Here is a 13,968-nt window from a genome sequence, read left to right as displayed (position 1 = left end):
ACATTTTCCAAGATGGTGACTCCCTCTGACAGGTCATTGCTGCTATTGAGAAGCTGCATTTTTAAGGCATTTTTAGCCATGTACATATTCGGGGTTTAGCTCTCCTTTAAGAGTAACAAGAGAACAACACAACGATTCTACATTTGTTGATGGACTAAAATATTTTAATTGCTTTTATATATATATATATATATATATATATATATATATATATATATATATATATATATATATATATATATATATATATATACATATACACACACATATTTTCACAACTATTTTTGTTCTTTAAACATTGAATGAGAAGGAAGAAAGTGTTTTAATTCCCTATGCCTTTTTTCCTGCCACTTTGGACATTCCTTGCCCATGAATGTTTATTCACTAGTGTTTGTGGGATATTGATTCAGGCTGTGGGGATATGGAGTTTGACGTATTCCAAAATAAACCCAAACAATATATTTTAGGCACAACATTGTTAACTGAGATTAAATTGATATCATCTGTAGAATTACGACGATACAATGAAAGTGATTAATGCTGACCACTATTAAAGGTTGAATTAGAAGGGGACCTATGGGAATCACTGCTCACCCCCCAGAAAGCTGCCTAGCACCTGACTATGAAAAGGGACCTCAGGGGTTTGATTGGATTTTGTATTCTCCCAACTCTTTTGCAAAGCATTCTGATTACAGACATTACAGATGCTTGGTGTGAAGAGGATCTCCGTGAGTCAGGCTCTTGTGTAACACACATGCCTTAGATACAACCAGCTGAGAACACAGGGGAATGTCTCACCTGATATGAACCTGGTGTCTTGTGAAAGCACAGATTTATCATTTATTTATTTGTGTTCATTATTAAGTCAGACTTTTCTATGGACACTGAATCCATTAATGGTTAAAGCATAACTGTATTCTTTTTATATATACTGTATGTGTATATATATATATATATATATATATATATATATATATATATATATATATATATATATATATATATTCATATATATATACATATATATATATATATATATATATATATATATATATATATATATATATATATACACATATATATATATATATATATATATAGATATATATAGATATATATATAGATATATATAGATATATATATATCTTCTATGAACAAGTGGATCCCTGGGGAAAATATTTTTCTAATACAAGATAAAAAGTAAAATAGTGATACTATGAACAATTGTGTAGTGCCTGGTGTTTGTATATGGTAGCAGTTATAACCGAGGAAAACGCGGCAGACCCTTTAGTATCTTACCCATTAACCATTAATTTGCTTGTAACCTGTTGTTAGGGTACATTGGACCCTGAATTCCAGATATTTTATGTTTTTTGGAAAGAACAGTAAAACAATAATTGAAAGGGATGATATGTTTCTTTTTTCTGTCATCCACGTATACAGATGTGTTGCATTTGTACCACTAGATGATGCTGCACTAGTGAGAATCATTACGGTAGTTTGGACATGTAATTATACTGCTTGGAGAAGCCTAAATGATGGGATTGAACAAGACAGAAAAGGTTGGTGCCGGTAGACAAAACAGAAGCAACTCTTAAAGGAACAGTTCAATGTGAAAATAAAAACTGGAAAAAAAATGTTTTTAATATACCGTATATACTCGAGTATAAGCCGAGTTTTTCAGCATCCAAAATGTGCTGAAAAAGTCTACCTCGGCTTATACTCGGGTCAGCGGGCAGTAGCTGAGATTGCAGTCACTTTTAATCTTTCCTATACCAACAGTTCACTTGGGGAGAGACTGCAATATCCCACAATGCCCTCTGTTGGTTATATGAAAGAATAACAGTGCGCCCTCTGTTGGTTATATAAAAGAATAACAGTGACTGCAATATCACACAGCGCCCTCTGTTGGTTATATGAAAGATTAACAGTGATTGCAATATCACACAGCACCCTCTGTTGGTTATATGAAAGAATAACAGTGACTGCAATATCACACAGCACCCTCTGTTGGTAATACGAAAGAATAACAGTGACTGCAATATCACACAGCACCCTCTGTTGGTTATATGAAAGAATAACAGTGACTGCAATATCACACAGCGCCATCTGTTGGTTATATGAAGGATTAACAGTGACTGCAATATCACACAGCGCCATCTGTTGGTTATATGAAAGAATAACAGTGATGGCAATATCACACAGCGCCCTCTGTTGGTTATACGAAAGATTAAAAGTGATGGCAATATCACACAGCACCCTCTGCACATGGTAGTGGGACAGTGGGACAATGCACACAGTAATCCGTTTGGCAATTCTCTGTCACCATCAACTTTGCAAAGAAGTCCGGTTGATCGCTGGGGGGGTCGCTTTGGCAGAATGTGCGCTGCTGGGAGACAGGGCTGTAGTTGTGTCTAGGCTTATACTAGAGTCAATAAGTTTTCCCAGTTTTCGTAGGTAAAACTAGGTACCTCGGCTTATACTCGGGTCGGCTTATACTTGAGTATATACGGTAGTTAGTTAGCCAAAAGTGTTATGTATAAACTGAACTGGAGTGACTGGATGTCTAACATAATAGCCAGAACACTACTTCCTGCTGAGTTAGTCAGCGACTTGAAGGGGGGCCACATGGTACATAATTGTTCAGTGAGTTTGCAATTGATCCTCAGCATTCAGCTCAGATTCAAAAGCAACAGATATGACCCATGTGCCCCCCCCTCAAGTCTCTAATTGGTTACTGCCTGGTAGCCAGGGTAAACAGTCAGTGTAAACCAAGAGAGCTGAAAGCAGGAAGTAGTGTTCTGGCTATTATGTTAGACATCCAGTCACTCCAGTCTTTATACATTACATTTTTGGCTAACTAACTATATTAGAAACATTTTTTATTTTGCACAGCCTATCTATTTACCCAGTTTTATTTTTACACTGAACAATTCCTTTAAAAGGGACATAGATGTATAGGAGTCTCTTCACTAAAGGTCAATCAACTATGAGATAAATTAATGATTGTGCTGTTATCATTATTTTCTAGATATTGCTTAACTCACTATGCTTCTGTGCTTTTTAAAAAGGAGGTATTATTCTGTGATCGCACATGCTATACATATTTGATTTCTATTATGCATTATCGCATATAATGCAAGGTAAATCATAGACAGAGGTTATTGTAAACATCTGGCTGGTTCCCAAATGAAATCCTTATTAATAAACCAGATGCCAAAACTCCCTGAACTGCTACATGGCAATGGCACATGGTGCTTTGGCACCCACAGTTTTTAGCAGCTTGGGGAAGCCATGTAATGGGACTAACATTTCCAGCTTCCCATTGATGCTTTAATACAGTAAATGTGAACAGATAGGAACCCATCAAATTTTCTCAGTTTGAAATTTTCTAAACCTACCTGAAAATATTACATTGCACTATATGAATGTATGAAATGTGGACCTCAAATGAAAGGAAAACCTTTTGCTTTTCCTGGTTGCTCTGCTGCTGTTTACTCTATGTATACTGCCTGCTGAAGCAAACCCAAGGATCCAGAAGTGTTGTGCATTCTGTATGAGTTATGCTGATAAATAGGGGGTTTAACAACTCACCCCTCTCCCGCGAGCTTGTCTTGATGAGAGCTACGCCTCCATTCTTGGTGTCCATGCAGCTGTGAAGAGAAAGCAATCAGCAGTGAGGGATGTGGCTTGGATATGGCTGTGAAATAAGTGTGCTTGCGCTTCGACCACCTACTTCGCCACCTAAAACCTACCGAGCACCAATGTTAGCCTATGGGGACCTTCCCCATAAGCTTTCTAGGCAATTTCTGATCGAAGGAAAATCGAACGTTTTTTCCTTTGATCAAACGAATTGCGGTAAATCCTTCGACTTCGAATATCGATGTTGAAGGATTTTACTTCGATGGTCGAATATCGAGGGTTAATTAACCCTCGATATCCGACCCGTAGTAAATTTGCCCCTAGCTGTCTCAAAGCAGTTCCATCCTACAGTGCTGACTCCTTCTCAAAGCTCAGGATCATGCACAATTTACTGAGATGGCTGCCTCCACACCAATATTACAGCTAAAAAAAATACATTTGTTGGTTCAAGAATAACATTTTAAATAGTAGAGTTAATTATTTGCAATGTAAACTGTGTAATTTAGAAATAAACATAAACCATAAAAATCATGATAGAATCCCTTTAAAGGAGAAGGAAAGGCTTTGTACACTTGGGGATGCCAAAAGTTAGGCACCAGCAAGTGATTGTATTGACTTACCTGAAACCCCGGTCCGGTGCTCCTATCAGCAGAAAACTGCACCGCCCTGGGGTTATACCAAGAGCACCATGGAGCGATCCTCTTCCGGCGTCTTCTTTCTTCAAATTTCCCGGGGCAAATGCATTTAGTTAAAGTTCGGCTTTTCGTTCTACTGCCCATGCACAGCCGTACGAAGGAAAGAAGAAGAAGACTGAAGAGGATCACTCCCTGGTATATCCCCAGGCTGGTGCAGTTTTCTGGTGACAGGAGGACCGGCCAGGGTTTCAGGTAAGTCAGTACAATCACTTGGGGTGCCTAACATTTGGCACCCCAAGTGTACGAAGCCTTTCCTTCTCATTTAAAGGAATTGTTCAATGTAAAAATAAAAACTGGGTAAATAGATAGGCTGTGCAAAATAAAAAATGTTTCTAATATAGTTAGTTAGTCAAAAATGTAATGTATAAAGGCTGGAGTGATTTGATGTATAACAAGTCAGTCAGGACACTACTTCCTGCTTGTCAGCTCTCTTGATTTACACTGACTGGTTACCATGACTACCAGGCAGTAACCAATCAGAGACTTGAGAGGGGGCCACATGGGTCATATCTGTTGCTTTTGAATCTGAGCTGAATGCTGAGGATCAATTGCAAACTCACTGAACAGAAATGTCCCATGTGGCCCCCCTTCAAGTCGCTGACTAACTCAGAGTTATAGAGCTGAAAAGCAGGAAGTTGGATTCTGGCTGTTTTATTAGACATTTTTGACTAACTAACTATATTAGAAACATTTTTTATTTTGCACAGCCTATCTATTTACCCAGTTTTTATTTTCACACTGAACTATTCCTTTAAGCTGGTGGTGATTAAGCCCCTTCAGACCAAGTCAGTAGCTTATCTGCCAATTTATGGGGCACTCCAGCGGGCCAAACCTACCGATTTCTGGTCAAAAATCGGGAGACTATATATAAATATATACATATATAATATATATTTATATATAAAAACACCTAATATAATAATAATAATGACAGACTGGAAGAGATGTACAGTAAAGGAGTGATTTGCCTCTGCAATTGTAGTTAGTCAAGCACAATCGCCACAACTATAAAGAAGTCTAGAGACTGCATTTTGATGCAAGTACAATTGAGTGGGTTTTTGAGCAACTGTGCTTGTAGTCTTTAATTAAACTCTATATCATTTTATGTAAAAAAAAATATATACAATGAATAGGCTAGACATTTAACCCTTCACCTAACAATTGATAGGCCTCGGCTTCTTACAATATTATTCCATACAATAGCAAATTGCCCTAAGAGCTTCGTCTAACTGCAGTATAACAGTGTTCCGCTATACCCCTTGCATTTGGAACTGCCCTCAGACAGCCATGCAAAGAAAGGCACAAGGTACTAACTCATTAGTTACCAAAGGAAAAAAATCCATATATTTATTTATAGGCAACTAAGTGGGTTGGCGCCAAACTTCAAGGCTGCAACTGAAATGAGGTGAATCAATGAGGAAGCAGAGTTATACGAGCATGTGAAATGAAACCAAACACTGGCAAGGAGAGGCATCTGTAAAGAAAACACAGAAATGTTACAGCCATTTGGTCATCATTTCTCATATTTAAAATTACATAAATACTAAATAACATGTACCCACCTGGGCAGAAGGTAAATGGGATCATAGCTCAGTAATTGGAACTTTACATCCAGTAATCATCACAAGTAGCCAAAGTCACAGCAAATTTTAAGCTTGGTCCCCTTGGTCACAGGGCAAATGCAGTGATTGTTTGCAAGTCAGCCATGCTCTTCAGTTGAAGTGCAATTGCTGTGATCAGTAGTGTCTCACAGAACTAATTGCAAGTGGATAGATACATTAACACAGATTCTTGTAAATATTCATATTTGGGCCACATTTGGGTAACCATTTGGCCCCATACTACTATGATCCGGGCATAGCCCCCAACATCCCCACATTTTATATACTCTACAGCCGGTTTCTCAAACCTTTCTTTACCAGTGATCTACATTTAAATATAAAAGAAGTTGGAGAGCAACAAAGCGTGCAAAAAGTCCATGAGGGTGACAAATATGGGCTGTGATTGGCTATTGGTAGCCCCTATGTGGACTGACAGCCTGCGGGAGGTTCTGTTTGGCAGTACCAACTTTGAGGCCACTGGGAGCAACAGCCAATGAGCTGGGGAGCAGCAGATTGCTGGCAAGTCACTGTTTGGGGATTCCTTCTCTATAGGTACATGCTGTTCTTCATACAAGGATCAGGTATTACTGTTATGGAGAGTGTGTTGATTTAGTTTTAACAGGAATGGAAACCAAAAAAATTGCATCTTTATTCCCATTCAAAAGCAAACGTAATTTTGAACAGCAATAGTATTAATCAGCACTCTGGCACCTGCACTGGGAGGGAACTCCCAGTACAGGTGGCCTCGTTGTTGGAGAACACATATGTGTATAATGAGCACTAGCTAGTATGTTATGAACATATGTGAGATGTAAATCAGTCAGCACATCCACCAATCCTACATGAGTGAGCTGGGGCATGTGCTCAGTATGTGCATGTCTGTGCCACAACATGAGACTTGTTAGTGGGCTTTTTAAAATACTAAAAATAAATTTTATTTTTATAAATTGTATTTATTTATAAATGATATTTTATTTATTTTAATAACATTTTAAAAAATACTACAGCATCCCCCATTGTCAGGCTGGCAGCGTCGGACTGGTGGGTCGGAAGACCACCAGGGCTTCCATCACAGGGGCCCCACCCCCTCCAGGCCCCCCAGCCACTGCTGCAACCCCCTACAGACTCCCCGCCTTAATTGCAATTCTCCTCCAAGACCCCCTGCATTCCTGTCCTATAGTTGTGCAATTGGGGTCGGAGGTGGGGAGATCAGGGGGCAGAGTGGACTGAAAACATGTCCGGGTCCCGTCGGCCCAGTCCGACCCTGCAGACTGGGGTTTCTGGGCGCATCATAAAACTTAACACAAGGGACTACAATCCCATTCAGGGTCGGAACTAGGGGTAGGCCTAGGGCGCAAAGCTAGGGGTACCATGCATGTACCTTCTCTGCCGCCTACGCCTAGTCTGGTCCCCTGTCTCCACTCTCCTCACTCGTGTTGTTCTGCTCCACTGTAATGAGAGAGACCACTTCCATCACAAACTTGCTACCCCTGTAACCCACATCCCAGCACATACCTTCCTTCCCTGTGCAGAGTTCCTCCAGTTGCACTGACAAACAACCACAGAAACAAAAATGCTTCCCCTGTCCTGCGGATCCTGCACTGGAGTCCACTGGGGATGGGCCCACTACAAATTCTCCTGGTGTCTTGGCCACTCAGTCCAACCCTGATTTCCCCATCCGGAATGCAGGAAGCAATTTTTAGGTGTCCTTATTTGTAATGTCATTGCCAGTGAAAGCTGCATTTGTCTGTCCCTTACAATTCTCTTCACTGCTGTTCCTGCTATAACAGTCTGAAAGAACATTCAGCTCTCCTCCAGTCTCCACTTTGTTTCCAACAATGCATTTCACAATTTTGTGACATTCCTTTTTTTTACAGATTTGTTCTGCACACTACATGCAAGTCACTGCCTTCCAGAGGAAGCCAAATTTAGGTAAAAAAAAAATACACACCTCCATTGAGTTCAAACTTTTTGTCTAAGTGAAACCTGCCTAGCTACTAGGTGCCTAGTTGATCCAAAGTATTAGCTCCAATTTGCTTCAGAAGGGAAAGAATTTCCTTCATAGCTGCAACTGGACCAGTACCTGGATCAACTTTGTACTAAAAGTTAATTTCATTAACCCTGTATTTTACCAGCCATCTAATCTCTTCTTGAAGCCATCTAATGTATCCAGTAGGTGAGTAGGGATGCACCGAATCCAGGATTCGGTTCGGGATTCAGCCAGGATTCGGCCTTTCTCAGCAGGATTCGGATTCGGCCGAATCCTTCTGTCCGGCCGAACCGAATCCAAATCCTAATTTGTATATGCAAATTAGGGGTGGAGAGGGAAATTGCATGACTTTTTGTCACAGAACAAGGAAGTAAAAAACATTTTCCCCTTCCCACCCCTAATGTGCATATGCAAATTAGGATTCAGATTCAGTTCGGTGTTCGGCCGAATCTTTCCCGAAGGATTTGGGGGTTCGGTCAAATCCAAAATAGTGGATTCGGTGCATCCCTAGTATCCAGCAGCGTCAGACTGTAGAGTCTGGGGCCCTAAAGGACTGCTGTTTTAGGGCCCTCCCCGGTCCCCTGTCCCAGCTGTAATTCACGGGCCCCCACCTCCCCATGCCCCACCCACCCCAGCCACAACCCCCCCCATACCTTATTTTTCATCCACAAATAGGGCCAGGGTGGGAGGTCATGGGGGCATCACCCATAGTTTGAGCTAGACAAGCCTGGGTCAGCTGGAACCTCTTTCCTCTGATCTAAATGGATAGCCTGTCCTTGTATTTGATTCCATCATCTGAAAAATAATGCAGGCTTATAAACATTGCCTTTAGACTTCACATTTCAAGCATTTATTATAAAAAAGGTGTAAAGTACTCAAAATGTACTCTTTCTTGATCCTTCCTGCCACCTATGGTATGGTTATGATGCCAGTAAATATTCTTCATGCCTTTTCTACTACCCTCTTTATTTTCAGGGGTATTTTGTACGTTTCAAATCATATAAAATAAAGATATGAATGTGCAATCTGCATCTCAATTTAACAATTTCTGTACTGTTTAGTCAAAGCTGGAAACAGCAAAAATTTTCCCTCAAATTCCTTGCCAACATCATTACAACTGCATTACGCTGCGAGCATATGTTCTCACTTCTTCATGTAATATTTGGCTGCTTATTCAGTGGAACAAAATATATATTCTGCTGGTGTATAGCAAGCTTGCTAATTTATGGACACGTACTGTCTATTCATGTGTGTGTTGTACTGGTACCTTTACAGAATTGGTATTCTGAACATGTTGCAGCAACAGCTTAATGTTACACGCTCAGAACTGTACTCCTGCAACTTCACCAAACAGTAACGGAGAACTAAACACTAAACAAGTATATGGCTAGAAATGGTGTATTCTATCTCCTGAACTTAATGCAGCAGCCTAAAAGATCAGCATCTTTGCATGTAGTAATGATTCAGGCCAAAGATTATAAAGTTCTCATGCAAATTGCAATGGTTTCTGAGCAGCCATGTAATGAGAATCTGAATTAATTACTGATCAGCCTTCTATTGTGATATTCCTATTCTATGTGTACATTATATTTTGAGTCCGTCCCTAAGCTCAGTAAGTGACAGCACCACAGAGCATGTGCAGTGAAAAGAAGATGGGGAGCTATTGGGGCATCTTCAGAGGCACAGATCTTCACAACTAAATAGACTTACTACTTGTCTGGTATTTAACAAGCCTAACCTGTAAAATATCAGCATTACTAATTTACCAGCATTATATTTGCCATTACATTGGTACAACTAGTACCTGTTGCATATCTTCCAACAATTTAAAAATGTAAAGAGGGACAAAAAGATCTGCCTCTTTGCATGCAGTGAACTTTTTAAAACCACCCCCATTTTGGCCACACTCCCTAAATACCACCTCCATTTTACAAAATTTGGCAGGTTAATGAATGTCTGAACACATGTCTGGGGGTTTTGGGTTAGTTCACACGAGAGGAGATTCAGGGAGATTTTGTTGCGTGGCGACTAATCGCCTCTTCTTCTGGGAGACAATATCCCCGAACTGACTCCTCGTGTCTTCCCATCCTCTATAATGAAAAGTCGCCTGCGCTTAAGCACACGCGACGCTTAGTTTTCCGAAGTCGCCAGAAGTTTCCTCATGAGGCAACTTTGGGCGACTTCTGAAAATGCAGTGCCGCGTGTGCTTTAGCACAGGCAACTTTTCATTACAACGGATGGGAAGACACGGGGAGGCAGTTCGGGGAGATTGTCGCCCAGAAGAAGAGGCGATTAGTCGCCAGGCGACAAAATCTCCCCGAATCTCCACGAGTGAACTAACCCTTTAGGTTCATGTTTTATGTGTTAAAATAGTTTTGTTAATTAATTTGCCTTTAAGATGTGAGTCACAGTTCCCCCCAAGTCAGTGTAGGAGACCAAAGAGAAACTCTGGGGCTGCGGCCTGCGGCCTGGGTCAGTTGGGAGGTATGCAGTTGTTTGGCCCCAGGCCCACCCCCTATGCTGCATCACGGTTGGCCTCTTCCAACTCTAGACTGGGATTCCAAATAAGCCCTGACATTCCCCCCACAGGCCCAATAAATACAGTAGTGACTTTTTATGGCATTTTACAGCTGCCCTCTATCTCCCCGCACACCAAATTTTTGCCCAGTTAGCCCAGATCCACCTTTTTAATGTCATCATCCCACCCTTTTTATATCATCGCATTGCCCCTCACAGTCACACTCCCGTCCCCAATCAATACGGCCAGAATCTTTTGTCAAGAACGGTGGCAACCCTACTGCTAACAGGCTGTGGTTCCCTCGGGATGGTACAGAACCCAAAACATAATGTGCAGCATTACCCACATTCTTTGTTAAGGTTTAATGTTCTATCGCTATATTCCCCTTATAATCTATTACAGGTATAGGATCCCTTATCCGGAAACCCGATATCCAGAAAGCTCCAAAACCAGCCTATTGAGTTTAATTAATGTTTAAATGAATTTTCTAGTAGACTTAAGGCATGAAGACCCAAATTATGGAAAGATCCGTTATCCGGAAAACCCCAGGTCCCGAGCATTCTGGATAACAGGTCCCATACCTGTACCATTAAACCTAATTCATAATATTTTGAATCCTGCCAAATACCTAATCCTCCACAAAAAATCTAGCCCAAATCGAATACTTACCGTATCTAAAACAGTCATATTCAAATTCAAACAAAATCCACAAAAAATGTTGGCTGTTCAGTGCTTTAAAGTCACATGACCTTAAGAATTCCGATTCAGCTGTAGAATTGGGGTGCATCCGAATCCTGTAACATGTGCTGAGATTCAGACGATTCCAAAACCACATCCTGGATACGGTGCTTCCCGTTCCCTGTACTTTTACTTATACACACACTTAACAGACTTTCTGTTATTTTTATACAAATCATTTTTTAACTCTTCAGTTGCATATTATTTCATTGTACTTAATGAGACTCTCTGGATTTCATATGAGCATTGCATTTTATTTTTATAACTCATCTGTTTTATGAATGTGATTTAATTCACTATTTAGGGATTCGGCCGAATACCCGAATCCTTGGTCAAAGATTCGGCCGAATACCAAACCGAATTCGAATTTGCATATGCAAATTAGGGTCAGGAAAGGAAAAAGTGGAAAAAAATCTTCTTTTGTGACAAAAAGTCACCTAATTTACATATGTAAATTCGGATTCGGTTTGGCCAGGCACAAGGATTCGGCCGAATCCGAATCCTGCTGAAAAAGGCCGAAACCTGTCCGAATCCCGAACCGAATCCTGGATTCGGTGCATCCCTACTATTTAGAAATAAAAGTGAAATAAAACATTATGATCATTTCAAATACAAGTTCATGCTACTGAGGAGATTCATAACAATAGCAGTTACTGAATTTTTTGGATTAACACTTTTTGTGCTGGAGGATTCCTGCCGAATGGAATCATGTGTATGGCTTTGTAATTTTAGTGTCACCTTCTCTTTCCCCCCTTGGTCTCGCCTGCTCTTCTTCTATCCCATTCTGTATTTACCTTGTTCTCGTCACTTTTTTCTACTCCTACCTTACTATTCTGCTCTTTCTCCACTTATTGTCTACTTTTCACCTTTTCTATTTTCCTCTGCTGATTGACTAGGTTGGATTGGGAGGTTCAAAGTTGACTATCCAGTTTAACCAATAACTGCTCGGATGAGTTGGGTCTTACATTCTGCTAGTAGAGGTAAAATATGTTAAAGAAATTAGCACCCATGGACTGGCAGAAATTATAAGTGGTTGTGCTATGTTAAATCAGCACGCTCCAAGGTACCAGGGAGCTGCAATGTAGGACACTCTATATTTGAGATATTTGCAGTTTTAGACTGTTAATACCAGACTATGCACCTGCATAATCAATTAACCCTAGGGTGACACTGACTCTGAAAGAGAGCCACTAACATGAAAACAGTGCCCATACTTTACTAATGTGAGGTCTACTTTTAGTGATGATGTTCCATTAGGATCTACACCCATAAAAGCATTGTTACAATTCTGTACCATGGAAAATATTACTTTAATATTGAATTATGAGAAAATGTGTATTGCTATATACAAACATCTTTTTTGTAGGTAATGTAATAAATATCTGAATGAAAAGCATGAAACAGAAAGGAAATTTAGACAAGCTGTTTGTTGACAGTGTCTTGAGATCTACTGACCACCAGATCTACCTTTTGGGCACTCCTGGTTTAGAGCATCAAAGTTATTACAACAAACTTATTACATTTAATATTTAATATTATAAAAGGTATAACTATGCAAATTAACAAAAAGATGTTAAAAAAAGACATACATTCAAAAATGTTTATAAAATAAAAGGTAAAAAACATGGAAAACCTATACTTAGCTCCAAATATAGAGTTTCCTGGTCCTGGAGGTAAGGGGAAACAAACGGGATAAACCCCCACGGAAATGGGTCCTCCTAAGTAAATGCAATTTAGACACTCCCCCCTCCCACTGGAATGAAAGGGGCATAGCCTAGCAGGCATTTTGTATGACCTCCTGTGAGTAGGAACTGGACCAAACCATAACTCCTACCAGGAACATAGTGTAGATGTATTCATTGGCCATAGCTTCTCCCGCTGATTTCTTAGATACTAAACATCAAAAATGTGTGACCTGCTCCTGCCTAGATAATCCCCATCTAGTAAACCTGAGCGCCAAACCTAGTCATGTTTCCTGAAAAGCTATTAGTGTATTAAAGCCATAACTAGTTTTCCATACTAGTGGTACAGCAGGCATGGGTTCTGATACCGGGGCCTGTTACAGGCTGTATCCTGACAGTAACCAACAGATAATATATAGATTTGATATATCAGAGAATTTTATCAGATTGGCATATACTGTACATATGACTAAACATTTACCTTTCGTATCTTTTACCTTGAGCTGCCATTTTGTGGTCACCTGACTAATGCAGGTTCTAATTGTAACTGGAAGACGTGTGTGAGTAAAATATACAGCTCTGCCAATTCAATGGTTTTTAAAGCATGTTGTTCTCAACAACAGAATATGAAAATGCTCTCAGTGTATTTTGTTATTGAAAACGCCTGTATCCGTTGGGCTTTTTGGAGCAGAGTATGAATATCTAAAGCTAATTTGAACATAGAAGAATGGTTGAGCCTTAGTTTAGATAACAAATAAAAAGTAGCCTGGCACTTATGATTCAACAAAATAATTTTACATTGCCTGAATGGAAATCCCTGGCATGCCAAATCAAATTATTCAGTTTTATTTTTTGGTGTTACTGGTGTTACATTTCCACCTCTCATTGCATCACTCGTGGGTTATACTTTAACAGGGAGATTTATAAAAATGTGAGATTAGAGCTCACCAAAGAAAAACTCATTCACTCACCATTAATTTTTATGGGATTTTTAGAAGCGCATTTTTCAACCTCCAACCATTGCTAAATATGCTCATAGGATTAAATAGAAAATGGGTGAATTTTTCTGTAGTTAGCTATAATCTCACATTTTGATAAATCT

Source organism: Xenopus laevis, chromosome 4L (assembly GCF_017654675.1).
Source record: "Xenopus laevis strain J_2021 chromosome 4L, Xenopus_laevis_v10.1, whole genome shotgun sequence".
Lineage (NCBI taxonomy): Eukaryota > Metazoa > Chordata > Amphibia > Anura > Pipidae > Xenopus > Xenopus laevis.
This window is presented reverse-complemented; position numbering follows the sequence as displayed.